Genomic DNA, 13,713 nt, shown 5'->3' with positions numbered 1-13,713 from the left:
AGCACAGGAAGCAGCTCTTTCAGTAGTTTAGTTGGAATAGGGTCCAGTATGCAGCTTGAGGGTTTAGAGGCCATGATTATTTTCATCATTGTGTCAAGAGATATAGTACTAAAACACTTTAGTATCTCCCTTGATCCTAGGTCCTGGCAGAGTTGTGCAGACTCAGGACAATGGAGCTTTGGAGGAATACCCAGATTTAAAGAGGAGTCCGTAATTTGCTTTCTAATGATCATGATCTTTTCCTCAAAGAAGTTCATAAATGTATTACTGCTGAAGTGAAAGCCATCCTCCATTTGCGAATGCTGCTTTTTAGTTAGCTTTGCGACAGTATCAAAAATAAATTTCGGATTGTTCTTATTTTCCTCAATTAAGTTGGAAAAATAGGATGATCGAGCAGCAGTGAGGGCTCTTCGATACTGCACGGTACTGTCTTTCCAAGCTAGTTGGAAGACTTCCAGTTTGGTGTGGCGCCATTTCCGTTCCAATTTTCTGGAAGCTTGCTTCAGAGCTCGTGTATTTTCTGTATACCAGGGAGCTAGTTTCTTATGACAGATGTTTTTAGGGGTGCAACTGCATCTAGGGTATTGCGCAAGGTTAAATTGAGTTCCTCGGTTAGGTGGTTAACTGATTTTTTGTCCTCTGACGTCCTTGGGTAGGCAGAGGGAGTCTGGAAGGGCATCAAGGAATCTTTGGGTTGTCTGAGAATTTATAGCACGACTTTTAATGCTCCTTGTTTGGGGTCTGAGCAGATTATTTGTTGCAATTGCAAACGCAATAAAATGGTGGTCCGATAATCCAGGATTATGAGGAAAAACATTAAGATCCACAACATTTATTCCACGGGACAAAACTAGGTCCAGAGTATGACTGTGGCAGTGAGTAGGTCCAGAGACATGTTGGACAAAACCCACTGAGTCGATGATGGCTCCGAAAGCCTTTTGGAGTGGGTCTGTGGACTTTTCCATGTGAATGTTAAAGTCACCAAAAATGTGAATATTATCTGCTATGACTACAAGATCCGATAGGAATTCAGGGAACTCAGTGAGGAACACTGCATATGGCCCAGGAGGCCTGTAAACAGTAGCTATAAAAAGTGATTGAGTAGGCTGCATAGATTTCATGACTAGAAGCTCAAAAGACGAAAACGTCATTGTTTTTTTTTGTAAATTGAAATTTGCTATCATAAATGTTAGCAACACCTCCACCTTTGCGGGATGTGCGGGGGATATGGTCACTAGTGTAACCAGGGGGTGAGGCCTCATTTAACACAGTAAATTCATCAGGCTTAAGCCATGTTTCAGTCAGGCCAATCACATCAAGATTATGATCAGTGATTAGTTCATTGACTATAACTGCCTTGGAAGTGAGGGATCTAACATTAAGTAGCCCTATTTTGAGATGTGAGGTATCACGATCTCTTTCAATAATGACAGGAATAGAGGTGGTCTTTATTCTAGTGAGATTGCTAAGGCGAACACCGCCATGTTTAGTTTTGCCCAACCTAGGTTGAGGCACAGACACGGTCTCAATGGGGATAGCTGAGCTGACTACACTGACTGTGCTAGTGGCAGACTCCACTTAGCTGGCTAACAGCCTGCTGCCTGGCCTGCACCCTATTTCATTGTGGAGCTAGAGGAGTTAGAGCCCTGTCTATGTTCATAGATAAGATGAGAGCACCCCTCCAGCTAGGATGGAGTCCGTCACTCCTCAACAGGCCAGGCTCGGTCCTGTTTGTGGGTGAGTCCCAGAAAGAGGGCCAATTATCTACAAATTCTATCTTTTGGGAGGGGCAGAAAACAGTTTTCAACCAGCGATTGAGTTGTGAGACTCTGCTGTAGAGCTCATTACTCCCCCTAACTGGGAGGGGGCCAGAGACAATTAATCGATGCCGACACATCTTTCTAGCTGATTTACACGCAGAAGCTATGTTGCGCTTGGTGACCTCTGACTGTTTCATCCTAACATCGTTGGTGCCGACGTGGATAACAATATCTCCATACTCTCTACACTCGCCAGTTTTAGCTTTAGCCAGCACCGTCTTTAGATTAGCCTTAACGTCGGTAGCCCTGCCCCCTGGTAAACAGTGTATGATCGCTGGATGATTCGTTTTAAGTCTAATATTGCGGGTAATGGAGTCGCCAATGACTAGGGTTTTCAATTTGTCAGAGCTAATGGTGGGAGCCTTCGGCGTCTCAGACCCCACAACGGGAAGAGGAGAGACCATGGAAGTTTTGGCCTCCGACTCCGACTCGCTTAATGGGGAGTACCGGTTGAAAGTTTCTGTCGGCAGAATAAGCGACACCGGTTGAGCATTCCTGTTTGAAGTCCTGACGAATCATGTCCAGATAAAACCTCTGGGGTGAAAAAGTTGAATGAAAAAAGTTGAGTGAGGGGAAAAACTAAAAATATACGGTAATGAAAAGATCCTGCTAGGTAAAGTCCCCTCTTATCTCCGCTCACTGGTCACTATAGCAGCACCCACCTGTAGCACGCGCTCCAGCAGGTATATCTCTCTGGTCACCCCTAAAGCCTACTCCTCCTTTGGTCGTCTCTCCTTCCAGTTCTCTGCTGCCAATGACTGGAACGAACTACAAAAATCTCTGAATCTGGAAACACTTATCACCCTCACTAGCTTTAAGCACCAGCTATCAGAGCAGCTCCCAGATCACTGCACCTGTACATAGCCCATCTATAATTTAGCCCAAACTACTACCTCTTCCCCTACTGTATTTATTTATTTTAATTATTTTGCTCCTTTGCACCATATTATTTATATTTTAACTTTGAACTTTCTTCAAATTACAAATCTACCATTACAGTGTTTTACTTGCTATACTTTATTTACTTTGCCACCATGGCCTTTTTTGCCTTTACCTCCCTTATCTCACATCATTTGCTCACATTGTATATAGTCTTATTTTTTTCTACTGTATCATTGATTGTATGTTGTTTTACTCCATGTGTAACTCTGTGTTTTTGTATGTTGTCGAACTGCTTTGCTTTTTCTTGGCCAGGTCGCAATTGTAAATGAGAACTTGTTTTCAACTTGCCTACTTGGTTAAATAAAGGTGAAATAAATAAAAAAATAAAATAAAAAAATCAGAAGCCTCCTCCCTAAGTTATTTTTTTCACTGCTTTAGCACACTCCGCCAACCCTGAATCTGAATTCTGGCTTAGGAAGGCCACCAAAAATTCTGAAATTTCCATCCCCAACTATAACATTTTCTATCAAGATAGAAGGGGTGGAGTTGCAATCTACTGCAGAGACATTCTGCAGAGTTCTCATTGCCTGCGTCCGTAATGGGTCCGCGGTTAAACGACCACCCCTCATCATTGTCAAACGCTCCCTAAAACACTTCAGCGAGCAGGCCTTTCTAATCGACCTGGCCCGGGGATCCTGGAAAGATATTGACCTCATTCCATCAGTAGAGGATGCCTGGTTATTCTTTAAAAGTGCTTTCCTCACCATCTTAATTAAGCATGCCCCATTAAAAAAATGTAGAACCAGGAACAGATATAGTCCTTGGTTCACTCCAGACCTGACTGCCCTTAACCAGCACAAAAACACCCTGTGGCGTACTGCATTAGCATCGAATAGACCCAGCGATATGCAACCTTTCAGGGAAGTTAGGAAAGCAAAGGCTAGGCTTTACAAACAGAAATTTGCATCCTGTAGCACAAACTCCCAAAAGTTCTGAGACACTGTGAAGTCCATTGAGAATAAGTGCACCTCCTCCCAGCTGCCCACTGCACTGAGGCTAGGAAACACCACCGATAAATTTACGATTATCGAGAATTTCAATAAGCATTTTTCTACGGCTGGCCTTGCTTTCCACTTGGCTACTCCTACCCCAGTCAACAGCTCTGCACCCCCCACAGCAACTTGCCCAAGCCTCCCCCATTTCTCCTTCACCCAAATCCAGATAGCTGATGTTCTGAAAGAGCTGCAAAATCTGGACCCCTACAAATCAGCTTGGCTAGACAATCTGGACCCTCTCTTTCTAAAATTAGCCGCCGCAACCCCGATTACTAGCCTGTTCAACCTCTCTTATCGTCTGAGATCCCCAAAGATTGGAAAGCTGCCGCAGTCATCCCCCTCTTCAAAGAGGGAGACACTCTAGACCCAAACTGTTACAGACCTACATCTATCCTACCCTGCCTTGCGAAGGTCTTCGAAAGCCAAGTTAACAAGCAGATCACCGACCATTTCGAATCCCACCGTACCTTCTCCGCTATGCAATCTGGTTCAGCAATCTGGTTCACCTCAGCCACGCTCAAGGTCCTAAACGATGTCATAATCACTATCGACAAAAGACAATACTGTGCAGCCGTATACATCGACCTGGCCAAGGCTTTCGACTCTGTCAATCACCGCATTCTTATCGGCACATTCAACAGCCTTGGTTTCTCAAATGACTGCCTCGCCTGGTTCACCAACTACCTCTCAGATAGAGTTCAGTGTGTCAAATCGGAGGGCCTGTTGTCTGTGCCTCTGGCAGTCGCTATAGGGGTGCCACAGGGTTCAATTCTCGGGCCGACTCTTTTCTCTGTATACATCAATGATGTTGCTCTTGCGGCTGGTGATTCTCTGATCCACCTCTACGCAGATGACACCATTCTGTATAGTTCTGGCCCTTTGGACACTGTGTTAACCTCTCTCAGGGAGTTGGGACGTCCCACACTATTCAACAGCCAGTGAAAAATCTGAGCGCCAAATTTAAAACCACAAAATGTCATAATTCAAAGTTCTCAAACATAGGACTATTTTACACCATTTTATAGATACAATTCTCCTGAATCGAACCACGTTGTCCGATTTCCAAAAGGCTTTACAGCGAAAGCAAAACATTAGATTATGTTAGGAGAGTACATAGACACAAATAACCACACAGCCATTTCCAAGCAACTAGCATGCATCACAAATACCCAAAACACAGCTAAATGAAGCACTAACCTTTGACGATCTTCATCAGATGACACTTCTAGGACATCATGTTACACAATACATGCATTTTTTGTTCGATCAAGTTCATATTTATATATAAAAACAGCATTTTACATTTGCTCGTGTCGTTCAGAAAATATTTTGCCTCCAAAACTTCTTTTGATAAAAAATGTTGATAAAATATTAAACTGTCATTCAAAGAATTATAGATGAACATCTCCTTTTAGCTAACGCTGTGAAAGATATCAAAATAACTTTACTGGGAAGGCACACTGCAATAATCTGAGTACTGCGCTCAGAAAAATACACTAGGCAATACAGATAGCCGCCATTTTAGAGTCATCTAAAATATTAAATAGCATTATAAATATTCACTTACCTTTAATAATCTTCATCAGAAGGCACTTCCAGGCATCCCAGGTCCACAATAAATGTTGTTTTGTTCGATAAACTCCATAATTTATGTCCAAATAGCTCCTTGTTGTTCACGCGTTCAGTTAAGCTACTCCAAATGTAAGAAGCGCGCCAAAAAGAAAAGTAAAAAAAAAATCTATTTACGTTCGTTCAAACATGTCAAACGTTGTAAAGCATCAATCTTTTGGGCCTTATGAACGTGAAACTTCAGTAATATTCCAACCGGGTGGTTCCTGTGACTTGAAAAACTTTTGGAACACAGGTGTCTTCTCACAAGAACGCGCGCCAATGAACTGATGGGTCACCAACTTCCCAGCCTTCCTGTTGGCTCTCTGTTCACCATAGAATCCTGAAACAACATTCTAAAGACTGTTGACGTCTAGTGGAAGCCTTACGAAGTGCAAAATGAACCCTAACTCACTGTGTGTTTGATTGATAATGACTTGAAAGGACTCCAAGCACCAGAATTATCACTTCCTGGTTAGATTCTTCTGGTTTTTGCCTGCCATATGAGTTCTGTTATACTCACACACACCATTCAAACAGTTTTAGAAACTTCAGAGTGTTTTCTATCCAAATCTACTAATAATATGCATATTCCAGTTCCTGGGCCCGAGTAGTAGGCAGTTTAATTTGGGTACGTTTTTCATCTGGCTGTGAAAATACTGTCCCCTATACCTTAAGAAGTTAACCTGTTGAGGACCCCTTAGAGATTGGATCCCGTTAACGGGATCATTTGACAAAATAGCATGGCGCAAAATTCAAAACCACAAAAATCGAATAATTTCAATTTCTCAAACATATGACTATTTTACACCCTTTTAAAGATTACACTTCTCCTGAATCCAACCACGTTGTCCGATTTCAAAAAGGCTTTACAGTGAAAGCAAAACATTAGATTATGTTAGGACACCACCGAAACAAGAAAAGCCACACAGCCATTTTCCTAGCAAGGAGAGGCGTCACAAAAACCACAAATCCAGCTAAAATGAAGCACTAACCTTTGACGATCTCCATCAGATGACACTCCTAGGACATCATGTTACACAATACATGTATGTTTTGTTCGATCAAGTTCATATTTATATCCAAAAACAGCATTTTACATTGGCGCGTGATGTTCAGATAATGATTAGCCTCCAAAACTTCCGGTGAATGAGCACAATGAGCACACATATTACAGAAATACTCATCATAAACGTTGACAAATTATAGAACAATTATTTAAAGAATTATAGATATACTACTTTTTAATGCAACCGCTGTGTCAGATTTCAAAATAACTTTAAGGAGAAAGCACATTGTTCAATATTCTGAGTACATAGCTCAACCATCAATGCAAGCTATACAGTTAGCTGTCAAGCCACGGTGTCGTCAAAACTCTAAAATAGTGTTATAAATCTTTTCTTACCTTTGCTGATCTTCGGCGGAATGCACTCGGAAGGACTTCCACAAGAAATGTTCATTTGTTTGATAAAGTCCATAATTTATGTCCAAATACCGCGTCCACAACACTATTCCAAAAGGCACGAGACGGGGGCGCAAATCAATAGACAAAAAGCTCAAAAGTTCAATTACCGTTTGTAGAAACATGTCAAACGCTGTTTCCAATCAAACCTTAGGGTGTTTTTAACATAAACAATCGATAATATTCCAACCGGACAATAGCGTATTCATTACAGAAGAAAAATAAAAAATGCTATCCATGTGTGAATGCGCATGAAGTAACTACATGACCTCAGACAGTACACTACTTGAACCGGCTGTTATTCGGTCTAAATTCCCCATAGAAGACTCAAACAACTTTGTAAAGACTGTTGACATCTAGTGGAAGCCTTAGGAAGTGCAAGTTGACCCCACAGACACTGTAGTTTCAATAGAAAATGGTCTGAAAGACTACAATTCTCAGACTTCCCACTTCCTGGTTGGATTTTTCTCAGGTTTCTGCCTGCCATATGAGTTCTGTTATACTCACAGACATCATTCAAACAGTTTTAGAAACTTCAGAGTGTTTTCTATCCAAATCCACTAATAATATGCAAATATTGGACTCTGGGCCCGAGTAGTAGGCCGTTTAATTTGGGTACGTTTTTCACCCGGGCGTAAAAATACTGCCCCCTATTTAACACAGCCAGATCAAAAGTCATGGCAATAGCATACATAATAGTATCATCTGCATATAGATGAAGTTTTTAAAAATGTACTGATGGTGTTTATATAAATAGTGAACAGGTCACAAAATCAACCCGTGGTAGAACATTATATAATTCAAGAAATTCAGACTTAACCCCATCAATCACGGTGGCCTTCTGTTACTAAGATAATCATGAAACAAAGAACAGGCGTCAGAGCTCAAGTCTACCGAGAACAACTTATTCAGTAAAATAGCATGATCAACAGCAATGTTCCCTATAATTATTTTTGGTACGGAGCAATCTCAGCTCAGCTGAGCGCAAAATTTAACGTTGTGAAAAGTTTGTTTTAACAGTGGCCAAGTAGGTTTCTGTGGGTATTTCATCATAATGTAGGCCTACCAGAGTGGCATACCATCAAAAACAATAGAGAAAATGCATCCCATAACATTTTAACATGGAAATAGCTGTTCTCTCATAGCAGCCAATGTCTGGTGTTCAATGTAGGCCTACATTACATGAGACTTGAAAAAAAAACATGCAGGGCTTGACATTAAGCTGTTTATCCACTTGTCCTTCAGACAAGGAGGTGACTGAAAATGTTGTGTTTGATGCAAGAAACCACTTAAAATGTATTATTCCCATACCATTATTACAGAGATTCAGACCAATTATGCTAACCTCTGCCTATTGGCTAACCTGTCTCAAAATACAACACTGCCCCTTTAAGACAAAAAAAAGTTATTTACCTGATTTTGCTTTTCAAAGATGTCTAGAAATGTACACGTTTTGGGCTCTTGTTGGAAGCAATCACTCCCCTATTGCTGACTACAAAGTATCTATAACTGGGCTAATAACTCACTAACTAGCAAAGGATATGAACAAAATGTGCACACATGGCTACATGCAGCTCTCGCTTGATCTCAAAACAATCACATCTACTCATGACCATTCATGCTGTAAACAGTCCAGTTCAAAGAAAATGGTACAGATCCATATATGACAATGGTCTATTTGCATATAGGCCTACTGCAGCTCTGATTTGGTTATGCTTCACTGGTCTGTGTAGAGTCATGCATGTCAATGCAATAGAATCCTACTCCGATGCGTTCTGCCTACAAAAATATATATTGTGTAGTTCGTTTGGCATATTAAGTCTTGCATACTTAGTTTTGTTTCGGTATGTTGCATTGAAAGTGGGTAATATTGCGTTGATTTGATCATAATTGCCACAGTAAAGGGAAATGTTGATAGTGTTAACAGGGAAAACTCTAGAAAGTTGAGTGAGCTTCAATCTCGTGCTTCTCTCCATGGGCTAATACTGTATTTCTTCTGCGCAGCAGTCCGAGCTTAGAGGGAAAATGTATCAACAGTATCAAAAGCTTTTTACCAACAAAGCAGCACATTTAATTTTAGTGTCTAATGCATTGACAAGATCATTAACAACTGAAGTAGTTGCTATAGTAGTGCTATGCCTAGGCCTAAACCCTGATTGGTTTACATTCAAAATACATTTCTCAGATAAAAAAGAGCAAAGTTGTACATTTACCAAGGATTAGAGAATCTTAACTAGACAAGGAAGCCTTGAAATGGGACAATACTTATTAAGATCTCTACTATCCCTGCCCTTATGGCGTGGCAGCACAAGAGCTGATTTCCATACTTTTGGAATATTTCCTTATAACAATGTTAAATAAAAAATGTGGGTTATTAAGCCAACAATGATGGGCGCTGAACACTTAAGCAGACCGGGATCCAATTGGTTGGCCTCTGTGGTTTTCTTGTTGTCTATTGCTAGCAAAGCATCCAGGACTTCTTTTTCTGTAAATAGCCTAAAAGAAAAGCTTTGACTATCATTTCTCTGATCATTCAGCAAGTTCCCCCTATCAGTATCCAGCCCAAAATCATTATGAATAGGCGTGGAGATAGCCCGCTGAAAGGATTAAATGATGGCCTTTTTTCCCGTAATGAGGCCAGTGTCTGAATTAATTTGTTGTGACAGAGAGGAGGAAGTAGAACTCTTCAGGGATTTTAGTTTGCCAGAATTTGGCCGGGTTCCCAATACAATCCGAAAGAGCGGTTACATAATAATCAGATTTAGCCTTTCTGATTTGTCCAAGCTTGCAAGTCCAGGTTTAAGGCTGTATTCCAGGCCTTGACCCAAGAATCATGTCTTTTATGAAAGACTTCTGATAATTCCAGAGTGTACCAGGCATTTGATCATATTTGTGATCATTGTTGACTGGTCCCTACAGCGTACCATCAGAAATATGTGATTGAAACATTAGAAACAGAACGTATGATGCAAAAAAAGCATCTAAACAGCATTGGTGTCTGAAAACCATCTAAACAATATTTTGTAATGCTGGGAAATATAAAGGTCTTCACAACTTTATTCCCCAAAATGTTTATTGTAAAAGATAAATGCAAATTTCATCATCCAAACATCACACGGAACACAAACACAGCCAAACTCATCAGGTTGCGCTGACAAAAAAACTAAACATAAGTTAGCGACCTAACAGCTAGACTTGTTTACAATGTACCACATCTCTGGTGAGCACAAGGGAGAAATGTAATATTGTTTATAAAAGAGATGCGTGTCAGCTAAGCTTACAGCAGCTACATTCTTTGTTGGCAGTCATGTTTGTTTATGTTTGACAAGCGAAAACTCCCTAATCCCAGAATGCCATTCACTATAAGACACAAATAAACAAAATCAAAGTCAAAGATGGCTTCACCCATTGCCTGAAAAATATGAACTTAGTTTGGCCACTTTTCAACATATTACAAATAGTTTATGTACTTGTTACAGTGTGTACAAGAACCGAAGCACATGACTTGACAAGTCATTTAACGTTTTTTTTTACAAATCACAAAGCAAATAAAATGTTATCTCACAGATCATCACCCCATATACAAGTCTACTGCCTAGCCTAACCATAGCGTGAACGCTAAATAGGGATGAAACTATTTTAGCCGGATTTGCGCGGCGGTGTTAAGTCCATGGGGTATAGAAATGGGGGAAGGTATCGTGTCTATATGATTCAGGAAATACTACTATGATGGGGGATTTCAATAAATAAATAATAAATAAATTATCAATAAATGGGGGGCAAACACAGGAGAAGTTTATACACTAAATAAAAAAAAACACCTGGCAACCCATAGTTACAATCTGATGCCGCGTTCAAAACAACTTGGAACTGGAAACTTGGAACTCTGACTTCCGCTTCAGTGCTCAAAACAACTGGGAACTCTGAAAAAACTTTGCTCCAACCGGGGAAAATTGCTTTGAATGGTCACCCAACTCGGGAACTCGGGCCTCTATCCTGATCTCTGGCCTTGCGACCTGAAGATCACTGATGTTATGATTTGACCTCGTATTTTTCAGAGTTTCCAGTTGTCTTGAAAGCACCATAAACCAGTCGAGTGAACTATCCCTTGTTATAACATCTTTGGTCCGGCAGACCCTTACGTGACAACCAGAATGCATTGTATGATGTCAACAAACATGGCACCACACATAGCTGGGAAATAGCTTAGCATTAGCTCATCATATTCCATACAACCTTCAAAAAATGATTTTACACACATTATGTGTCCATTACAATCTATGCAAAAATCAGAATGCATGAGTTGTCACCAGTACTTGAAAACATGAATAAAACAGTAAATACATTATGCTCCATACATACATACGGTATGCTACAGTAGTTACGACAACACGACATACAGAAAATAAGGCACTTACTTTGATAGGAATGCACATGTCAAAAGTTATTATTTATAAGGAAAACCACAATGAAGTTTGTGCAAGGCCTGTTCTGACTAGAGATGCGCAATGTCTTCATACGTGATGTGGGGAGACACTGAGGAAGCGCTTGGGATCTCGTTGAAGAGAGAAGTTTGTCCAGCTCAGTAAAGCCTCGAACATAAATTGTCCTCAACAGTGAAATGGGGTGCTTCTTATGTGAATTAATGAGGCGGAACACACCTCATTTCAAACTGTTGTTAGTAAATAAAACTTGTTAGAAAATAGTTTGGAATTGACAAGTTGAAACATAGCCTATAGATAATTAGCAAGCAGCGTGCCTTGGTTTGATTGCAGGGCGGGTTAACTGTCCTGTTGCATAACACCCACATTTTGGAACAGTGAGCGCATTCCGACATCACGCTCATAAAAAAACTCACACTGGGGTGACCATTGGAGATATTTGGAACTCACACGTGAAAAGGTTAAACCTTTTTCTGAAGCTAAATCAGGATCAGAGATAGTTAAAATGAAGATCATATAAAATAGCCTGTTCACTGAAGTTTTTAAAGTTCCTCTGTGATGACACGAGGCTTACAATTTTGTATTCTCACATCTCTAATACAAACAACTGGCAGTGGCCGCTAATGTCTTGGGCGTAGACACCAGTAGAAACATATTTCTATGGTGTATTCATTAAAATAACATCAATCAGAGTTGACTTTGAAGGATCTTTAGGGCTGGGCCATGTAGGCTTAATCACCAGCTGGCTTAGGTTTAGATGTCTTTTGGATTGTCTTAAACCTGCATTTCCCAATCCCAATTTAGGTCACCCAAGATAATAACTTCTGATTTAATAAAATAAGACAAACTAGTTAACTCCTCGAGTGCAGAAAAGTTATCTGAGAGAGGACGGTAGACCCCTATAACAGTTGGGGGGGGGGGGGGGGGTCTGGCCTGTGGTAGAAACCCCCTGAGCTGGACCTTCAGGAGATGGGGTGGACAGAGCAGGAATCTCTAGAAGCAGGTGGGCGAAAACTATTGGTCAGCAGGATGGGATCCCCCAAAGCCATGTCAGCCCATTCACCAATGACCGCTGCCTTTCGCTGGGCTTACGGGATGTGACGTGCCTCCCCTGGGATGCAGAATCGATAACCGCGGCATCTGCCAGCTCCTCGTAAAGCGTCCTTGCTTCTTTATTCTCCAATTCTCCACTTCATTCTCTGGGATGGGGGGGGAGGTGAGATGGGAGGGGAGATGACTTCATTAGGGAGGTGTCTCTGCAGGGCAGCCCTGGCCTGCCCAGTCAGTCAGAGAGTGGCGATACGGTGGCGAGGCAGTGGCACAATGACCAGGTTGAGGAATAGAAAAGGAAAAGACCCTAGAGTGGGCCCTATCCAGAATACTCTGCAATGTCTCAATTTGTTTACTCTGGATGTCCAGCTCAGACATATTCCTCAATAAGACCGCTGCGCTCCCGAGTGACGCAGCGGTCTAAGGCACCGCATCTCAGTGCCAGAGGTGTCATTACAGACCCTGGTTCGATTCCAGGCTGTATCACAACAGGCTGTGATTGGGTGTCCCATCGGGCGGTGCAACATTGGCCCAGCATCGTCCGGGTTAGGGTTTGGCCTGGGTAGGCCATCATTGTAAATAAGAATTTGTTCTTAACTGACTTGCCATGTTAAATAAAATTTAAATAAGCTGACAGATTCCACATTGGAAATAGTCCGGTCAATATTATCTCGGAACTGTGCAAAATAGGTGAAGCTCCTATGTGGGATGAGTCAAAGTAGTTAGTGCAATAGGGGGTCAGCTATTTGGTTCATCTTTTCAGCCTCCTGACGGGGAAGAGGCGTTGTCGTGCCTTCTTCATGACTGTGTTGGTGTGTGGACGATGTTTGGACACCGAGAAATTCAAAGATCTCGACCCGTTCCACTACAGTCCCATCGATGTGGATGGTGGTGTGCTCGGCCCTCCGTTTCCTGTAGTCCACGATCAGGTCCTTTGTCTTGATGACGTTGAGGGAGAGGTTGTTGTCCTTGCACCACACTGCCAGGTCACTGACCTCCTCCCTATAGGCTTTCCCATTGTTGTCGGTGACCAGGCCTACCACAGTCGTGAAAACATAATGATGGTGTTGGAGTTGTGCACGGCCATGCAGTCGTGGATGAACAGGGAGTACAGGAAGGGATTAGGCATGCACCCCTGAGGGGCCCCCGTGTTGAGGGTCAACGTGGCGGATGTGTTGTTGCCTACCCTCACCACCTGCGGGCCCCTTGTCAGGCTTCCATTGCCGAAGCTACCGGGGATGCCTCAGCTATCTTGTCAGTCTTCCCTTCCTCAGCTGGCTTGATAGGATCTCAAGCCTCAGTTGGCTCATCAGGCTTCCATTGCCGAAGCTACCAGGGATGCCTCACTTGGCTCGTCAGGCTCCCGCGCCTCAGCCTGTTCGGCTGGTTCCTGT

The sequence above is a fragment of the Salmo trutta genome, chromosome 10 (assembly GCF_901001165.1).
Source record: "Salmo trutta chromosome 10, fSalTru1.1, whole genome shotgun sequence".
Taxonomy (NCBI): domain Eukaryota; kingdom Metazoa; phylum Chordata; class Actinopteri; order Salmoniformes; family Salmonidae; genus Salmo; species Salmo trutta.
Note: the sequence above shows the minus strand (reverse complement) of the source record.